Below are 19,242 nucleotides of genomic sequence, written 5' to 3'. Positions count from 1 at the left end.
GCCAGAAACAGTTGTGTATGAGATACACATTTATGACATTTCCCCTTCAAATCCTTTTATGTTCTAATTGGTCCTAATAATGGACTATTGAAATAGTCCATTATTGAAATTGAAATAGTCCATTATTAGTGAAAACATTAGTGAAAACACTAAGAGAACAGAATTCAAAAGATGGCCTTGTCAGGTATAATAGTAATAGGCTTCTTCACCTTAGATTGTGTCTCTTAATATTTATGCAACCTAATTTTTGTCTTTCAGAATATAGAGCATCTTCGGGAACACCCCTTTGTTGGATTTTATCCATGTCCTGTTAACCGGTACTTTCAGCTATGGAATCGGTAAATACTGCCTCTTTTCCTTATTTTTTGTTTTCAGTAGAAAAACGTTTAAAAAATACAAAAAAAATATGACTATGAATTTTGAGAGTGCTTTTCATTTACTTTTGTTAAATGTAAACATTTTAATAGGTTTTGGTGAAGTAGCTTACTTGGAGTTGTTTTTGTAGTATAAGAGTCTTCAGCTTATTCTTATTCTAAATTCTAATAGAGCAGGATGATTTTGTCTTCAAGGCTTTGCCCCTGTCAAGTACTATTCAGTTGGAATGTAATGAATATCAGCTTCTGCAAATGAAGCTTTTGGGTGACGTTGCGGGTTCATCTCCTGCTATATAGGAGCACCCCACTACTGTCAGGAGAGAACTTTCCTGTGTTTGGGTGGCGTCTGCTTGCAGTTCCTGCCTGTCTTGGGTGGTCAGTCAAGTGCTTAATTGCAAGGCAGTTTTTATGGTGGGTTGTAAGTCCTTTGCTGGTGATTCAGCAGTGTCTTTGCAGAGCAGCAGGTCACAAAGCAGGTTCAGCCAAGCATCTAAAACCAAAGGATTTTGCTCAGATGTTAACTTGCCTGTGTGTGCTTTGGTGAGGTGGTAATATGTAAATATAGACAGTAAAAGTCTGTGTTGGGTGTTTTTTTGGTGCAGAACCTCTGGGGTACTGCCACCTTTCAAGGAAACAGTTGGAAGGCAAAATACGTTTAGAAGTCACATTTGCAGAACAACTTCAACATTGTGTTCTAAATAAGTCTTTTATAGCACAATGGTGATCTGACACCATGTGTGGCCTTTCCCATGTGCTGTACTACTGGTCTGAATCAGATACATTCTTCCCTTTCATTCAGGTTGATCCTCTTAATGTTTGTACATTAACAACCCTCTCAGTGCTGAATGAGACAGAGCCGTGAGAGGCAGACTGAGTTTCTTGTTAATGAAAGGGTTATTTTTCCTTCCTATTGCTGGAGGAAGGAGCAAGTTGAGTTTCACATCCTTCATGAGCAGCTCAGCCAGGTCCCTTGCCACAGACTATTACAGTTCTGGGGATCTGTGTGTGCAGTTTCAGTTCTAGGATGTAACACTATCAGTGTAAAGGAGAACAGGGAAGCAGTTTTAATACAACTGCCCCGTGTCTGCTCTTTGTTCTTTACGTACAGTCGGGAAAGCGTGAACATGTTAGCAGCTTGGCTAACGCAAGGGTTGTCTCTTTCCTGAGAAGTTTCATAATGGCTTGGCTTAGATGATACGACAACCCACAACAGCTTAATTTGCCTCCTCGTGTTCTGCTGGGAGCCTGCGTCATGCGGATCCAGCCTGCATGGCTTGTTTGAGGCCGAGGCGACCCTCAAGTAACTAATGACTTGCTTTAGGTTTATTCGAGGGTTGTTGAGCGTTCAAATGCCTGCTGCCTGGGTTTATGTACTGCACCAAGCCAGGTGCCCAGCATGATGCGGCAGTCCCCACAGGTAAATTACACCATGGCAGGCTGTGGTGTCATGCGAGTCAGGTCACTGAAGAATGTTTTCTTTCAAGGTCTCTTGGAGGAGCAGCTTTTACAGAAAAACAGGACTGAATGTCACCTGGGGTGAACACAAGTAGGATTCAGCCATCAAGGATAAATCCTTGAACTTGTTGATTAAGCTTCGGATTTGGCTTCTGAGATCCTAAGAACTCCACCTGTTTGAAGCATGCCGTTTTATTTGTAGCATGTCTGTAAGAGTGTGCTAAGGAGTACCCGCTGCGGGGTTTTGTCCAGAAGCCTGCCATTTGTCTCAGCAGTGTCACTGAGATGCATCTGCTGATGTGATACTGTGTCAGCTAAAACAAAGGAAGTGGTTATGTCTGGGAGAAAAAACACTATTTTGTTTAGCTTGAGCATCGGTCGTAAGTGAAGCATAATGCTAGCCAGGTATTAGCAATGGGGACTTCTTAGTCGTTTTGTAATTTGCTTGCTGCAGCACACCTCCTGGGCAGGGCCGCACTCGGAGGTCATTTCCTGGAGAGGAAGGAGGTGGCAGGGCTGGTGGCCCAGGAGTTTACAACGGCGTCCGACACCTTCATTCTGGAGGGCCAGGGTGGTCTCTTTTGGGCAGCCTCTGGTGAAGAGCTGTTGCTTTTTGTTTCTCTTGGTTGGATCATTGGGTTTCATAATAAAAATGTTTGATTTGCCTCATCTTAGGTTTTGCATACCGATTTTACAAGCATTAATTATTGTACCAAAACTTGTGGCATATAGCAGATGATAGACATTTAGCTGGGGAGACTTCTTACAATGTCTAGATAATTCATTCTGTGTTCTTAAAAAGGAAAAAAGGTGGAATACAAATCAAATAAATAAATAAAATAATGTTGAAGCTTCTGTTATCTATTATCTATGGGTTTGTGCCAGTCACAGATTTCAGAACAAGAAGGGTATCGCCTTCCTCTGTCCAAGGACTTGAGTTGATCAAAAATAAATGTTTCATGCAATGTGGATGTGTCTGTTCGCACGTTCTTACTCACCTGCTGCCTCAACATATATAAGATTCCTTTGAGTAATTTCCACTTGTCCATGACTAATGAATCTGCAATAGCTCAGTGTGAATCTACATGATGAGTTATATTTGCTGTGTGCCTTTCATTTCATTTTCAGTATGGGTGATATTTTGACATCCTTGGTATAGAACTATTCTGAATTTTTGAACAAGGTTATTGAAAAACCTAACTCTTTAGAAAGAATCCTTTAATTGCACGGTAGTTTCCCCAGAAGGGTCTCAGTTCACAGGGGCCCAGAGGGTTGCATGCTGTTGCAGAGCTCAAAGCCGTGTCTGTGCAATTCTATCAAGTGCGTCCACGTACTCTCCCCTGTGGCACAGGGCCTGAGTGGATATGTGAGGCATGAGCACACTTAAAAACCGGGGACTGGAGTGGTGCTTTCGGGTCTTCTGTGAAGATGACCCTTTTCAATGTGCATCCCAGTACTAAATGCCCAAGCTGCAGCTGTGTGGAAATTCAGTATTTTACTGATGAATGTCGGAGCGCAATAAACATATCTTGATAATTATACATGTTTTCATATTGTCATGGAGAGCTTATGGATGCTTTGCCGTCCTTGTGTGTTGCTAGCGTCCTGTTGTGCCCCTGTGTTGATATGAGTGATTGCTTAGGCAGTGGGCTTTTGAGCTAAAAATAACCTGAAATGAACAGAAATGCTCATTTCTGGAAGGGGACAGATCAGCCGAGTTTGCAGAAGAGAACTCGGCTGCCCTGCCCCGATCTGCTCCCACTTGCCTGTGGGGCATTTGTAGAAGCACGTGTGGTTGCACGCACGGGCACAACGCCAGCAGCTGAGTCTGGAGCGGCCTGCTAGATACGGCTGCCTGTTGAAATGAATCCACGATCCTTAAATTTTCACCTTCTTCCTGGCCAAGCTGTTGGAGACTCTCTCTCCCATAATATGAAGGTAGCGTCCTAAAGAATATTGTGATTGCTGTAGAGTCTGACTAATATTATTCTGGTTTTATGGTTCGTGGTGACAGCCATGTTGTTCTGTGCAACGTTAGTATCAGTTGTATGCAGGCTTCCACTTAGCATTGTCTGTTGAGAGAAAAAAAAAATGAAAATAACGTTTAAAAAGAAACACAGCCAAGTTGGGGGATTTCTGAAGTACTGTAAGATACGACACCAACTAGCAACCTGTTCTCATGCTTGTGGAAAGGCATTTGGCTGTACCTGGCTAGGAGGCTCCTGGCCTTGAAGGAAGAGGTTTGTTTTGTTTTGTTTCGTTTTTTGCACTATCATTCTAGAGCTGATATCCTAGGACTTCCTAGGTCGTACAGAATTCTAGTGTAAGCCGACAGCTGGTATAATTCTCGCTGCTCACAATTTCCACTGGGGAAGCTGGCAGGTCAACGCTTTCTCTGAGGAGGCAGGAGATTGAGATGGTGGTTTTGGCAGTAGTATTTCACGGAGTTCATAATGAACATGTAGGTGTAAGATTAAAAGGAGGAATATTGTGATGCCGCTCAACAGAACTGTTTTTCCAGGTTTGGGTCTTGCCTTTTTCTGACCTCCCAAGAAGAATACAATTGCAAAGCTGAGGCCAGTAGTGGAAAGCGAATTTCAGCAGATGCTTCAAGAATTAAATTGTTTTCTGAAAAGCCTCATGCTACAAGGCAGATCGAGTTGCTTAGACAAGATGAGGCCACCCCATATTTCCATTAGCAATGTCAGCCTGAGGGTGGGCAGACTTCTGGTTTGCTGGATTTACTTTTTTCCCCCTTGGCAAAGCCACAAGAACCATTCACAGAATGGCAGCCTGTGGGAGGAGTTACTGGATGGGGCTTTCTGGACATGTGGCTGAAGACAGAGCCAGAATTAGATGTTTGTACATGAGGTTCTAAGCAGCTAATCAATCTTACGCATGTTTCAAGCAGGCACTGTCACAATTGCTGTTGGTAATTACCACTACCATGTGGAAAGTTTCCCAAAGCAGGAAGTTTTTCTGTTTCATAAGTTTATTACTTAAAAAAAAAAAAAAATCTAAATTCTGGAAACCCTTTCCTGAGTAGAATCTCAGTAGAAGTGAGTTTTATGTATATAATCTTGCTGCTGCAAGTCTGAATCATATTTTTGTTGAATTGTGGAAGTGTACGTTACAACAATATGTAGATTATGAGTTCTGCATGATGGAGCATTCAAAAGCAAAACAAACAACCATCAGCCCATCCAGTTTATAATAATTAATGGATTTATGAATTTTTAAAATTAAAATTATGGTTTGTCAAAGAACAGCAGATTTTAAAGTGGAAACTATGTCTGAAGCTGGTGTTTTTTTATATTTTTCCCATTTTCAAATCGATTAAAATCTGCTTAATTTTTAAAATGTTTAACATTTATTAACTGGATATGTTAATGGCAGTCAGAACCAGATATACCTGTTACGTTTTGTCTAAGGACAGAACGTTTTGTCAGCTCTGGCATGGCACGGGGGGCATGATGGTAAGAGGGGTGGAATTCTAATGGCACACAATGAAGAAGAGCCTTCTGGGTCAACTCGGTGTTTGGAGGGGAACCTTAAACACTACCTTAATTTACATGGAAGCCAAGTGGGGCATGAATGGAATATGCCACCATGTGCTGCCACTCGCAGATCATGCATCTTTGCTGGGTGGCGCTTGAATATAAACACGTTCTTTGTTTGGAAGGCCTGGCAAATCACGGTGCTTGAGGCCTAAGCCTGGCTGGTTTTAGGAAGCGTACATGTCGTTTCTTTGCTGTCCTTCTTCCTTCCATCAGCTGTTGAGGTGAATTTGGACAAAGTGAAGCAGCTGAGTCTTAAGTGAGCATCTGAGCGCCCTCACTTGAATTCTGCGGCTGGCACTGCCGTCGCCACGTGCCCTTGTTGTGGTCGGGCTCCAGCACCCTGTTCCATTTTAAGCTGACCTTTATCTTTTCCTTTGCTTCCCCAGCCAGCGCATTGTCTTGACTCTACTATTCCTACTGAGGAACCACGCAAGATACTCTTACCTTCTCTCCTCCAGGCCTGACCCTTTTGTTGCTACTCTGGGGTGCATGGAGCACAGTTTTGCAAAGGGTAATTCTCTGTTGCTGGAGGAGCTCTTTTAGAATATGAAATGGCTTCTGTGTTCACCCAAGTCCCAGTGAGCACAAGTGACTTCCTGTGCTTAGGGCTGCAGGTTTTTCATGGACAAACACGTCTGTCCTACTCATTAACCCAGACCTCCAAATCCTTGATGCTGCATTTGAAATGTAACTTCTCTGAGGACTGCTCTTCTGATTTTGCTTGCAGAAAACTACATGAAGCCACAGCTGTCTCTGTTCTTGCTTCCGCACATATGTTCAGGTTGCTGAGTTCATTAAGAAACGCTGTGTGCTGTTCTTTGTTCAAGATACGTGTAAATAAAGGAATTTTGGAACTGAAATTTTATTTTGAAGGGCAAAATTATCACTGCCAGTTCTAGAATGAGTAGCAGAGCCAACCATAGTGTTGATTTCCTTTAGTTTATAGTGTTCTGTGCACACACTACATTTCTGTTGTCTAGGGATGAAGTGAAATTAGAAAAGATTGGATAAAATCATCTAAATATGGCCCTTTGCATACTGCTGGAGGCTCATCTCTTGCATTTCATCTTTTTTATGATTATGGAAAGGGATAAACCTCACATATCGTGCTTTCCAGGCTGAGAACACCACAGAGGGTGACTTGATTAAAATCATATGTGACAAGTTAACATTTTAATGACTAATGCTGCTATGGATCTTGGGAGTGGATGAGCTAATTTTAGTTCCTCTCTCCAGAGGCAGAGCTAGGAAGTGGAAGAGTCATTTGGGGCCAGTATTCCCAGTCCTAGGTGCCTGAACAGTCAGTGTTGCGCTGCCTTTTAGAATAATGCTTCTTCTGCCTTATATCCTTTCACATGGAAGAATGGTGCTCTGCTCTTAAGGATCTCTAAAGATCCTGGTGAGTTGTAGAGAGACGCTCATTGCCTCTGTTTTGCAAATTATTTTGAAAAGGTCGTTTTCAAACTAGGCTGGATAAAATTAAATGAGCACTTAAAAACTGATAGAGTAGCTGCATTCAGACATAAGAGTAATTCGTGGCTGGTAGTTGCAGACATAAGAATCCTCAAGTGTTGGGCTGAAACAAGGTTCTTCCTCCTCTTACTTTATACATAAGGTGAGAGTAAATTAGAAACTTTTGTGCGTGGCTTGTTTGCCTTGCAGACAAAAACAGTAAACCATGGTTCTCACAGACACGGAATGGAAGGTTGTGACTTTTCCTCTCTTGTGCAGGCAATGAGGAAGAGGACCGGTATTTGTGCCTTCCATGGCTTACTTATTACCTCTAAGTACAGGACTTTGACTATTTCCTTTAGCAAAGCTCCATATAAACTGCATGATCTATTATAGACTATATTATTATTAGCTAGGTCTAGGCGACCGGCAGATCACTGCGAACATGGTCCCAGTCTCTGACTCCAGGAGGTTCCACCCTGTTACATCACAAGGAGAGTCATGCACTGGCCTAGCCAGGGTGACATGGGGCCAGCCTGTTTTTATGTCTTATAACCATCTGAGGTCTGCAGTTTGCTCAGGTCTTAAATTCTGAATGTATATGTTTTTAAGGACACCTAAGTAACTTGGGATTATTGTAAATGAGAAATCTTTTCTGTAACATTCAAGATTTAATTTATGGATGTCTGTAAGTTGTAATTTAATTGTAAATTAAAATGCTTTAGTGGTTTGGTTAGCCAGTTAGTATGTGTAGGCAGTAGAAATGAGGAACCTAGGAGACCTATGAAGTCGCAGTGAAGAACCTAATTTAATTCAGTGTTTTCAGTCTGCCTCTTTTTGAGGCTTTAAATTACTCTAACCCAACACGTTATATTCACCTTTGTTGTGCACTGCTTTAGAAGGTGAAGAGGGGAGGGAGAATTTAAAAGATCAGCATAGTTACTTGGACTGATTAGTGTAAAAGGTTAATGGAAGTAAAGCTTCCATGAAATAAAGCAAGAATTATATTTATTTGAGCTTTAAAGGCAACACTTCCTCAGACACTTTCCCAAAATATAAATAGGTATAAGTTGACATGTGAGAGAGATAAATACAGGTGGGGTGCGGGGGAGAACAGATGGATTATTAAAATAAGCAGTGCTAAGGATATACTTTTGTGGCTCAAGACATAACTTGGACTTCTAACCCTAATGTAACATACTCTGTTAGAGCAACTTCATTCACAGCAGTTTGACTTGTTGCTAATGGTGGTCTAACACATCTTTCTCCATCATTGACTGTTTTTATAAACAGTTGAAGATCTCTCCCCCCACAAGAAGAAATTATCACAGAAGGCTCTCCTGGGGCAGGGGCAGAAACAGATGAGGAAGGGAATTCTGATTTGAAATCAGTATCTTTTTTTTTAAATTCCAGTTCAGAGAAACTACCAAATTAAGTTGTGAAGAATCCTGAACACATTATGGGCTCTCATGCGCCCTTCTGCCTTTTGTACAAAGGATTCTTCTTTTTTTTGTTCCATTCTAACCATAGTTTTGTTATGGCATATCTGAATCATTAGCACTTGACTTCCAAACCAGAATATGAAACTGATTTGAAGCCTGCTCTTTTGTAGTCTCCCTACGGCTATTGTTAAACTGGAAACCGACAAGAAGATCATGCATGCTCTTGTGGGGCATCTTCGATTCTGCAAGCCAACTTCCCGCACCCTGGTGCTCTTCAGATGTGAATTGCACTTCCAGTTATCCCTAATCAACACAGCGAAAGGCAGATCTGGAGAACACAACATTGGAGAAAGACTGCTTGAAACCATGGTTTGGAGAGATGTCTGAGAGAACACTGCATGTGAAGCTCCATTACTTTTGCATTAGAGTGCTGTTTTTAAAAATTGCACCAGCTTGGACAAGTTGCTGATGGGATCAGCACAGGCAAATAGAACGAATTTAACCTCTTCGTTTCACACTGTGGTTTGGAGGAAATTCCTCCTCTGAAACTGGCACTTGCCTTGGCTGAAATCCCCTGTTGGCACGTTCATGAAGGGCAGGTGCCAGTTAGCAAAACCCTCAGAGCCGGTTTCTATCAAAGATCCATGCTGCAGAGCAGGGAAGCCCTGGTATCGGAAGCAAGAGAAGATCAGTGGCCTTATGCTGAGACACGGGAGCACAGGGCACTGGTGAACTGAAAGACTGGCATAATAGTGAGCTGCAGGTCGTGGCGGGGAGGGGAGGAACAGCAGGACTTCCAGCAGCAGGCTGGAGGGATGACGTTCACTCACTCCGGCTTGTAACTGTACCCAGTCAATCAAAGGAGCACCGCATCCTTTGTTAGATTTCACTCCATGAGTCATACTGGACAGAGTTGGGAGACGCTTTCATGACACGCTTCCATTTGGGAATGCTTCAGTTGGCATAGCCCAGTGTCACCTGACCTGGTGCCCTTCGGATTTGCTTGAACGCAACTGCTGCTGTCCTCGGCCAACATCACCAAGATGGGGAATGCTGCCACAACCCAACTCAACATGGTGCGGTTGACTTTAGCTTGATCCTGGGTGGTTAGGTTAACATCATAATAGTTCAAGTTTCTTAACAGTTCTGGTTGTTCTCTGGCAGTGCTAAACTTATTACTGCAGTCTTGCAAGAAATAGACTTCCTCTTTGTGTTGTACAAACAGAATAAAATCCATTTGTCGTACTTAGCAGTCTTTTTTTTAACCTCATTCTTGCAGTCTTGCCAATATCCTGTATTTGTTTTTCTCAGGAAAGCTTTTAACTTTTCCTTAATGCAAGTTGAGCTGCGATAGCTTATGCTTGTTTTAATATTTTGTAGCTGTAACACAGGACAGATAATTTCAGAAATTAACTTCTGACTAATTTTTTTAGATCGAGGGAGCAGAGGTGCATCGCGGCTTCTGCTGTGCCTGCTTGTTGCTCAGCAGTGACGGAGCAGGCACCATTCTGCCCAAAGCTCGCATGGTGGGAGCATCGGGGAGGGGCAGGAAGCTTGCTTGCCGTTCCTGACCTCCCCCTGGAGGAGACCCCCAGGCATTTCCGAGGCACCCAGGGAGCACCCAGGGAGCACCGTCTGAAAGCAGCCAGTCAAGTTGCTGCTCTGAAGCCCTGCTCTGCTTGTCTGGCCCGGGTGACCACTCTCCCCGAGCCAGATTGGAGCCAGTACTCCCATTTTCTGATTTGGTTTTAGAACCAGTTAAATGCATATTTTTCTGATGAAATGTAAAGCAGGGTGAATGTTTGCAGAGTGATGCCTCTTGGTAGGTATTTTGATGACAGAATTAGAACATAAGTGAACAAAATGATGTTTGGATGATACTGCATAGACTTATTTATGTATTTCTCCAAATAAACCAACATGCATAGTATTTCCTCTGCCTCACAAGAACCGTGTGGCTATGCGATGCTATACAAAAATGCAAAATAAATAAATAAAATTCATTAAGAGGAAGCGACTGGGCCAGATTTCCCCCTGAGCTTCAGGACTGAGTGTGCACTTCAACCTTAGACTCCTCAGTCCTGGCCTGAGAGCACAGAATTATAGTACTGACTTTGATAGTGTTGTGTGGAATTGTATATATTTGAGTATCTTCTGATCCAGACTGTCTGCCTGGAAACATGCATTTAATCTTTAGTTGGTAATGATTCATTGTATTTGCTTTATATTTGTGGTAAACAAAATATTTATTGAAGTGGTAACTTGGGAGTAATGTAAATTAGTATGTTTAGGTAGAAGATTTCATCATAAATATTTTTCAAATTATCTGAAATGCTTGCTCTTTTTGCTGGCATTCACAGTGGTGCCTCCAAACTTACCCGTGCAATATTTTATTTTCTTGATAGGGTAGAGCTCCTCTGTAGTAGGGTATGTTGGGGTGTGTGTAGCGTTTGGTTTTTGCTACTTCTTACTTCAGCACTTAGAACTGCATCATTATATTTTGTGGGAAAACAGAATGCAGCAGTTATATGAATTTAGTTGGTTAGGCAAGGGGATTAAAATTAGATAATTAATGGTCAGTTGACTGTTGCACTGAACTCAAAGTTATGGCAACTCATAAAAGTGGCAGGATGTTTATGATAGAGTGCTGTAAAATGCTGTAATATGGCCCAAAGGTGTTTAAGGAATCTTAGCAAGTCTGCAAACACAATGTGCTTCGCTCCAGTCAGTTTGGCATTTGGGGGGATATGTGATTGCTTCGCATTTGCTTGGAAGTAAAACTGAGTTGGGTATGTTAGACTTGATAAGGGCCGTTTGAGCATATTTTGTGTCCATAAAATTACTGAAGGATCTTGACTTTCAGCCATAAATGGTTAGTGATACACTAGTTGGTTGCATCCAGTGTGGCTACCTAGCGAAGTCTAAAGAAATATTCAGAATGATCAGGTTGGGAATTGTGGACAGGACCTTATGAAGGGCTCTTTCTGTGTGCTGATTTTTAAGCATCTTGAAGTTGCTTCTTGCCAGTAAGTGGACCTCGTTCTCATTAAACTTACTTGGGATCTGGAGTGGCTGAACTTCACTGCTACAGTGAGGTGTAACGTCCAAGCATGTTGCCCTGTGCTGCTTGTGCAAGCAGCCCTGCAGTTGTCCTGTGTGGTGCAGCCGTTCATTGAGGTGGAGGCGCCCATAACAAAAAACAGCTGCTAACTGTGCAACTTTTATTCTTCTGTTGTTCAACATCTTCTGGTGAATTGATGTTGCAATTTTATACTGGTTTTATTAAGATGATGATTGTTTGCTGCTGTTTAGTGTGTTATGTATTATCACTTACCTGCTTAATTCTGTCTATTTTTGTGATTATTCTTGAGAACTCAAGGTCATTATGTGTTAGGCTGCTTTAAATGACTGTAACCCCTTCTGAGAGAGTGTACTATAAGAACTGCCTATCTGTAAAAACTTTTAATAAATAATATTTTGCAAGTCTAGGGGTAATTTCTTAAACCTTATAAAGGAACTGCAATATCAACTCTTGCGTGATAGTTCAGGGAGAAAGAAGGCAAACCGTGGGCATGCTCAGCAGCGATGGGAAACGCACATTTCCCCCTCCCAAGTGTTCTCTTATTGAAATTGTATGGGATCGGTTAAGAGACCAGCTATCCGTCCACTGTCTTCTAGCAGCAGCGATTTCTTCAGGCTGCAGCAGAGGGAGATGCAAAGTAGGGCCGCTGCGTTGGTTCTGCTGAGAGGACGGCCGCATCAGCTCCCCTGCCTGTAACGTTAAGAACTGGCCTCTGCCTCTGCCTCTGCCTCTGCCTCTGCCTCTGCCTCTGCCTCTGCCTCCCTCATCGCCTTTCCTTTTGTGCGGGAACTGTTAAATAGTAAGTTTGTGGGTAGAGGTTGTTTCCTTAATTCCTGTTGTCATGCAAGCTGCTCTGGGAGCTTTTTCAGCTGAAGAGCTGAGTGAAATTCATTAGGCAAATGAACAACTGCAGCATGTTGTGATTAAAATCTGGAGTAGAAAATGTAATATTGCCGTGTACTTTGTATTAACTACAGAGGGCTCAGTATGCTAAAATCACCATTTTTGCTGAAAACCTTAGAGCTACATAGGCTACCTACTCTGAAAACAAGTTTGCAAATAGCTTTTAAGGGTTTTCATGAATTAAAAAAGGACAAGTATTGTATGTGTGCCTTCAATTTAAACAGGCTCCGTCCTTTCCTTTCCAGCTGCAGTATAATGCTAGCGTTTATAAATCCCCTCAGGTCCACACCCGGATCTGTAATACAGCCAGAACACAGATGCATTGTTTGAGGCCCTGCATTCCACGGAGATCAAAGAATCACTGGACCACATCCACTGAACATCTGAAGCTGTTACAATCCTCTGCAGCCCTTCCGGATCCAGGTGCTACACAATTACTAGGTTAAAGGCAACAGGGACTGCTGCTTTGGGGGCTTTTTTGTTGTTGTTTAATTCTGACTGCTTTGATTCACTACAGCTGGTGAAAACAGATTTGGTCCAGGCATGTATGATTGTAGCTCATTTCAAGCTCAGAATTGTAATTACTTTTTTTCCTTTTTCAAGCTCACAGCTGTAAAAGATGTTGTCTAGTATGCATTACATAAAACTTATATGTGTTAAATAACTAACATACTGTAGAAAATGTTACCAAAATTCACCAGCATCTATAAACTTTGTTGTTGTAGGATAAGTCCCTGTTCAGCAGAGGTATTGCTGTCTGCTTAATTTTCTCCATGTATAGCTCCTATAATGTTGTTTCTAACTTGAAGGTGCAAATGAGACTGTTCTATAGATGAAATGGAAGCTGTTCTGGCTTGCCCAGCTGTCGCTGACATCTGCCTTTGCGACTTGACTGTAGCATAAGCCTACATATTTTACTGTTTAAAGCCTATTCATTATCTCCTAATCTTCTTGAGACACTTTAAGGCACAGCCAGTAGATGTGAACCTAATACATTTGATCCACACGGAGGAAATTTTTTCCCTGGAATTCTTGAAGCAAAAGGCCTTCAACTTGTTGGTGTTTGGCAAATTTTTCTAGTGCCTTCTGCTATAGAAATGTTAGTCATCACCTCTGACTCTCTCTGTAGTTTTCAATCTGTCACCTTTATTTTAGAGTTGGCGATGCTAGGATGCTTCCGTTGACTGACTTGGCAAAGGGGCATGGTTCTAGAAGTTGTTTGGAGCAGTGTTGGTATCTCTGATGAGCTGGGATTCTGTGGAAGAACAGGAACGCACTGCAGTTCCCGGTGGGACCAGTGGTCTTGGTATCTTTGTCTTAAGGGAGGTTTCTGTTCCCTTTGAATTTGGGATTTTACATATGTGCAGCATCCTTAACCTAGGAAATTGCATTATTCAGTGACAGTTGCTAAATAGTTATGGCCAGATGGAACACAGCAGTGTTTTTTAACTGTTTGCCTCCAGGAAGCCTCTTCAGTTGGAATAGTTGGCTAGTCACCTACCATGGACAGGTTTTTAGGGCACACGTTCACTTCTTGTTGGACACCGGCTGAAGCTTGTCTGTGTATCGCAAATCACCCAGACACTCAGCGTAGCGCCTGATCCAGCCTGCTGCCCACCCCCCTTAATGCAGCAAACATCTTCCTGCAGGTTGGCATGGGAAGGAAAGTAGTGGCAGGCAGGCTCTTTCTCAGGAAACCTCTCTGCCACTGTAGGATTTATAGTTTGAGTAGACCATCATATCATTGCAGTGTTCCTGAGAACTGCTGGAATACTCTAGTGTGTGCACAGAGAATTCTGTGTTTAGGTTAACTTGCAGGATAAGCGGGAATTAACAGCAAGCTAGGAATTTGCTTAGTTTTGCAAGAGCTTCTTGTTTCAGCATAAATATGATTGTGTAATGCAAGTTTATGGTTGCACCAATGACTTCTTTCCCTTTCCTCCACCAAATCTTTGAAAAGTAGCTTGGTTAAATTTTAAATCAAGTCTTATTCCATTTCATTCATTTTATGAGCAAGCATGCATATTGCTTGTTTGCTGTAAGAGTTACGACATGCTGGCTTGCAACTAAATAGTCTTTTTACTACTTAGAAATATGATAAACCACATTTGGTTGTCCTGTTAGGAAGCTGGCATTTTCTTTAGATGGGGAAGAGTAAGGAAGAAAGGGCTGCAAGCACAGATGTTTTTGTGGGTCAGTATTACAGAAAGGTGTGTCATGATTCTGTCCAAGAACAGTGTGGAGCTGCACATGCAAGAAAAGGGGCAACCTTGTTTGTCTCTGAGGAAAATGGAAATGGTTTACCTCTTCCTGTTTTGAGTCTCTTCGAGAGGAATCTTAAGGGTAGGGTATCATCTCAAAATGTATGTGCTGTGGCAGCTGTCAGTAATTGTGAACATTATTCTCAATGACACCAAACTGAGGATTTTTTTTGGCATTTGAATTGTGTGTCTGAACGCACTCGACCCATTGTCATAACTGGGTTTAAGATCTGGTCCACAGAAGAGCATTTGAGCTTGCTTTGGAAAGGACTCTTTTGTGCTTCATTGTATATTAATTTGGAATCTTTTAATCAAGGTTAGTTCGAAAAGTCTCTGCATCTGTGGGGAAAACTGCTTGATGGACTGCTTTCTCCGAAACCAATACCTGCTCCAGCAACCGCGCAAGCATATTTAGGTTGAGGTTGATGGTGTGTTTGCCTCTGGGGGTTTTCATGGACTTCTACTTGTGTAAATCCCTGTCTGTGCAGTAGGAATGTAGTGTGTCTGTTGCATAGCTGTACCATAATGCAGTAGTGGCTTACACCTATGCGTTTTGATAGATTCTGGGAGAATAGCCATGTTTGGCTTTGGCTTGGGGGGAAGAGTAGGTGGAACTCTGTGTGCTGTAGCACGCATACCTGCCGCTTCTGTCATGTATATTTTGCTGAGAGAAAACTGGGAACTCTGCTGCTTTCCTGGTACAGCTTCTTAAATGAGTTTCAATTTGTTGCTCAGTTCTCAGTGTTACGTGTGTTATGGCTCATAACTAAAAATGAAATTATTTCTATTACATTTTGGATCTGCTCAGTGTTTAATTTTTAACAGGGGATCAATACCCTTTGTCATTAGGGGTGGCTTTTGTGCTGTCCCTGGCAGCAGAACTCCAGGGGGAACAACAGTATTTTCAAGATTTTAGCATAACTGGTTTAAGCTGCTGCTTCTCAAGCCGCCACTTAATGCTGGCTGTAAAAAGCACTGTACTGGGTGCAGTCTAGGCCAATATTCTGTTTCACTGAGACTAACCACTTGCCTATGGGGAGCCCACAAGCTAGACAAACGCAGCAGCAGCCTTTGCTGGTAGTCCAGCACAAATAGGACTGAGGGGCAAATTGCCTCCAATACTGGAGATAATATATAGCTATCGTGACTTTGGTACATTGTCCACCGTGAAAGTGTCCGATCCCACTTTAAAGCCCTTGAAGTTGGTGGTCATCATGATATATTGCGCGAATTCCCTGGTTTAACTATGCACTGTGTGAAGAGGTTTGCGCTTTTATCTCCTCCCATTCAGCTTTGGTCAGTGCCTGTGGCTCTAATATTACGGGAATGGGAGAAATTTGTGCTCTCCACACTATATATAATTGTATATACCTCTTCCACCTCCCTTCTTATGCATCTTTTCTCTAAATTAAAGAGCCCATGAGTCGTAAGCCCCCTCCTTGGGGAGTTCCTTGATCGTTTTGTTTTGCCTTTCAATACTGTTTCCTATTTTCTAGTCTCCTTTTTTGGGAGGGGCAGTAGCCGGAACTGTACATTGTATTCCATCTCTGGCTGCCCCTGAGGTTTGTGCAGTGGGTCACACGTATGGGTGCTGCACCTGCGCAGTGCCTTGTTTCTTCTGGCTAAGCCTAGCACTTTTGGCGGGAGCCCTGCCCCTCTTCCCAGGTGAGCGGCCACCATTTTCTCCGTTCGCCTTCGACCGCCCTTAGCCTCCCTCACAACTTTTGATTTACCTCAGCTTAACCCTCCTTCTCACTGATCTATCATTCAGTACTGTTATATTGTCTCTTACAACCTTTTATCCCCTCTTTTCGAAGTCCCCCCCCCTTTGCATACCACTTAATTCATTTCGCTGAGACTAAAATTAAAATTCTGTTTAGGGAAAAAGTATGAAAAACGTGTTCATGGCAGCGGGACTGACTGTATATGATCCAGGTAAACAGTTCAGGTCACTTTCCCTGACAGTGTTACCTGGAGCCTCTTCAGATAATGCTGACCGGGGAGTGGAAGAGAACGAGGACTAACCTTTGTTTCAATGGTATTTGTTTGCATCATGGCCTGTTGATCATGTCCCAAGGCTTGGGTCTGACGATAGAGCAAAGGTACTGCAGAGGAACACACAGGCATGTGATTCCTTCTGTGAGTAAGTTGTCCAGGCTGGGCGTTTTCTGGATATAGTGCGCTTTGGAGGGTGAAGGGGCTTTTAAACGTATGAACTGAATGAGCTTGCAAATGACAGCACTGGGATCCTTAAATGCGAGCGTTCCACCAATTATACAGCAGAATCTGCGTCATCGGAATTTGGTTTCCAGTAGGTGTTATTTGTAGACTGCTCTGAAGGCAAGTTGGATGCAGTTGTATGAAAGACATACATACAGGTAGCTTGCCAGCCGAGTTTCTGTTCATTCTTATGAAATGATTTGAATGGGGCACAGTCAGAAGAATTGTCATTGTACAAAGTGTCTTTGTAGTCTTATATTTTGGCGCTTTGTCTGAACTGTCACCTTGAAGCATATTCCCCTCGTTCACCAGAGAATAACTGGTTATGCCGTTCTTTACATGTTAAATTAAGTAGCTGCTGAGAAGGCTGAGCTTTTCATGCATAAGGTTAAGGTAATCCTGCCTCTTTTCCTGTTCTGCCCAGGGAACATGAGTTGGGAATGTTTCCACATCTGGCAGTGATGATACTGCATTTTACATAGCTGAACAGACTTAGATTTCCTAAAAGTCAACAAGAGAAGTCAGCTCTAACTGCTGAGTATAGTTTGGAGAACATACACCATTTGTAATTCAAGCCGAGTTTAAATCTTTGAACTCCCTTTGGAAGTTTTTGCAGCGACTTACCTTTCAGTTCCAGAATATTTTGTTGTGGTTGCTGTCTCCTATTATGTTGTGCTTGGGCAGTAGCTTCAGTGTATCAGGATATTCCCCTCTTTGAGGAATACTATTTCTTTGAGAGCTTTCTTTCTGTTACCGCTTGGAATTTCTCTGTATCTGGAGAAACAAACAGGGTCAGGTTGTGCGTTGTACTGCATGCTGCACTGTATACAACCACAGCCCAGTTCTTCAGCTCCTTCCCTATTTAAGCCTTCTGTCTCTGGAGAGGCCAGAAACCAACCCAGCACGCACGCGCGCGCACACACACACACACACACACGCCGTTACCCCATGCTCCCCTTGCAGTAGCTTGATTTATTGCACGGTGTAGACGGCGTGATCAATATGCCATGGAAACTGGCTAAGAAGAATTTTGCAGATGTCAGTTACTTCCCTATGAATAAATTGAGTATTTTTGTCCTGAATACATTGTGGATAACCCTATGGGTTTCAGAAACAAATCTTCATAAAGTTTAGTGTTTCAAGCTAAATGGTAGTGACTGTAGCGTCTTCACTCATGGATTTTGCTCAAGACTGTGCACACAGAATTTAAAAGAAAACCCACAATTTTTGCATTGGGCAGCAAATTCAGCACACTGATATACTCGGGTTTCATGTTAAGAGGTGTAGCTCATTTGCCTGTATAGGTGTATACATTCACAAGTAATGCTTGTTCAAATATTCAAGGCTGGGATATGTCTATAGCTCAGCTGAGTCGCATCTGTTTGGATCTGAATGTGCTGTTTAGCTTTGTGTCAGTCACCACTGATTAGCAAAAGCAGAATATTTACACACCTTGTGCAATTATGTAAGATATATGCAAATTTAATTTGCATACAGGTTACAGAATTCATCTTTTCCTGGTGCAGAACTTTAAAAAGATGTAAACAAGCTAGAGTTTCTGTTTTGAATTACCATGTTTAATTTTCTGGTGTAGAGCGTAACTGTCTGAGGGATGGAGATCCGTGCCGTAGGATAGGATGTTGTAGAGTTAGTTTCCTTATGTCTAGTATCTCATCTTACTAAACTGTTGGGTAAAAAGCTTTGGATATCATTGGAAGTTCTTGTAGCTTGTTATTGCTAAGGCAATTCTTGGTATGTTAGGCACATACTTCAGTGGAATTTAATTTCTGCCGCAGTTGAATAAGAGAATGTTTGTATTTGGTAAGCTTCCTTGCACCTGCCTAATCCACTCTCCTGCCTGGACAGTAGCGGAACTGTCTGTCATTCAGACAACGCACTGTTGCCCTGTGTAGTGAACTTGCATTGCAGGAAGTAAGATGAGTGTACCTTAGTATTTGGCCTCAGTGCTCTCAAGTGGGATTCAGTAGTGACAATGGCTGAGTTTTCAAATAGACGAAATGACCCCATTTGGGTCTAGTCTAGCCAGGGTGGACAACAGTCAGTGATATAAAAGAATAAATAAACTAACTTGGATTTTTAAAAATAAAATGCTTTTTGAGGAAAAATCTAAAGATAATTTTCTGTTATGATACATTATAGTCCAAAGGTTATTCATCATGAAAAAAGAATTAGTTTTTAATTATGCACCATGAGGCAGTATATTCATGCAATGTTCAGGTTTTTTTTAGTAAAAGAATTCCATTAATCCATTCACAATGTCATGCTCTTCCAGAGGTTTCTGTAAGATCATTGGGCAGTTTTTTAATCTAGAAGACGTTATCACAGATGCCTGGTTTTACAGTTCTCAAAACTGTGAATTTGTGTCTGCAGATACTTGTCTCTTCTTCACAGCAAAAAGGTTATAAACATGTAGAGTTGATAAAAAGACTTTATTCCCATTGTTCCTTTGCAAATATATTGCAAGATAGTTGG

At 42.2% G+C, this 19,242-nt stretch overlaps 1 protein-coding gene across 5 annotated transcripts in view; it reads left to right on the top strand.

Annotated features, from left to right (window-relative positions):
* The window catches only part of ANKRD11 (ankyrin repeat domain 11), a 142,638-nt gene that overhangs the window by 19,394 nt on the left and 104,002 nt on the right, over positions 1-19,242 (top strand). For 4 of the 5 annotated variants that reach the window (XM_044427817.1, XM_044427816.1, XM_044427820.1 and 1 more), the window contains one exon: positions 259-338. The gene's annotated coding sequence lies outside the window, so the exon portion shown is untranslated. Of the gene's footprint in view, positions 1-258; positions 339-12,549; positions 12,692-19,242 lie in introns of those variants that run through there. The other variant, XM_044427819.1, reaches the window with a different exon arrangement.

Source organism: Varanus komodoensis, unplaced genomic scaffold, assembly GCF_004798865.1.
Source record: "Varanus komodoensis strain SLA01 unplaced genomic scaffold, ASM479886v1 scaffold19, whole genome shotgun sequence".
NCBI lineage: Eukaryota > Metazoa > Chordata > Lepidosauria > Squamata > Varanidae > Varanus > Varanus komodoensis.
The sequence above is the reverse complement of the archived record's forward strand: the minus strand, read 5'-3'. Positions and strand labels throughout refer to the sequence as shown.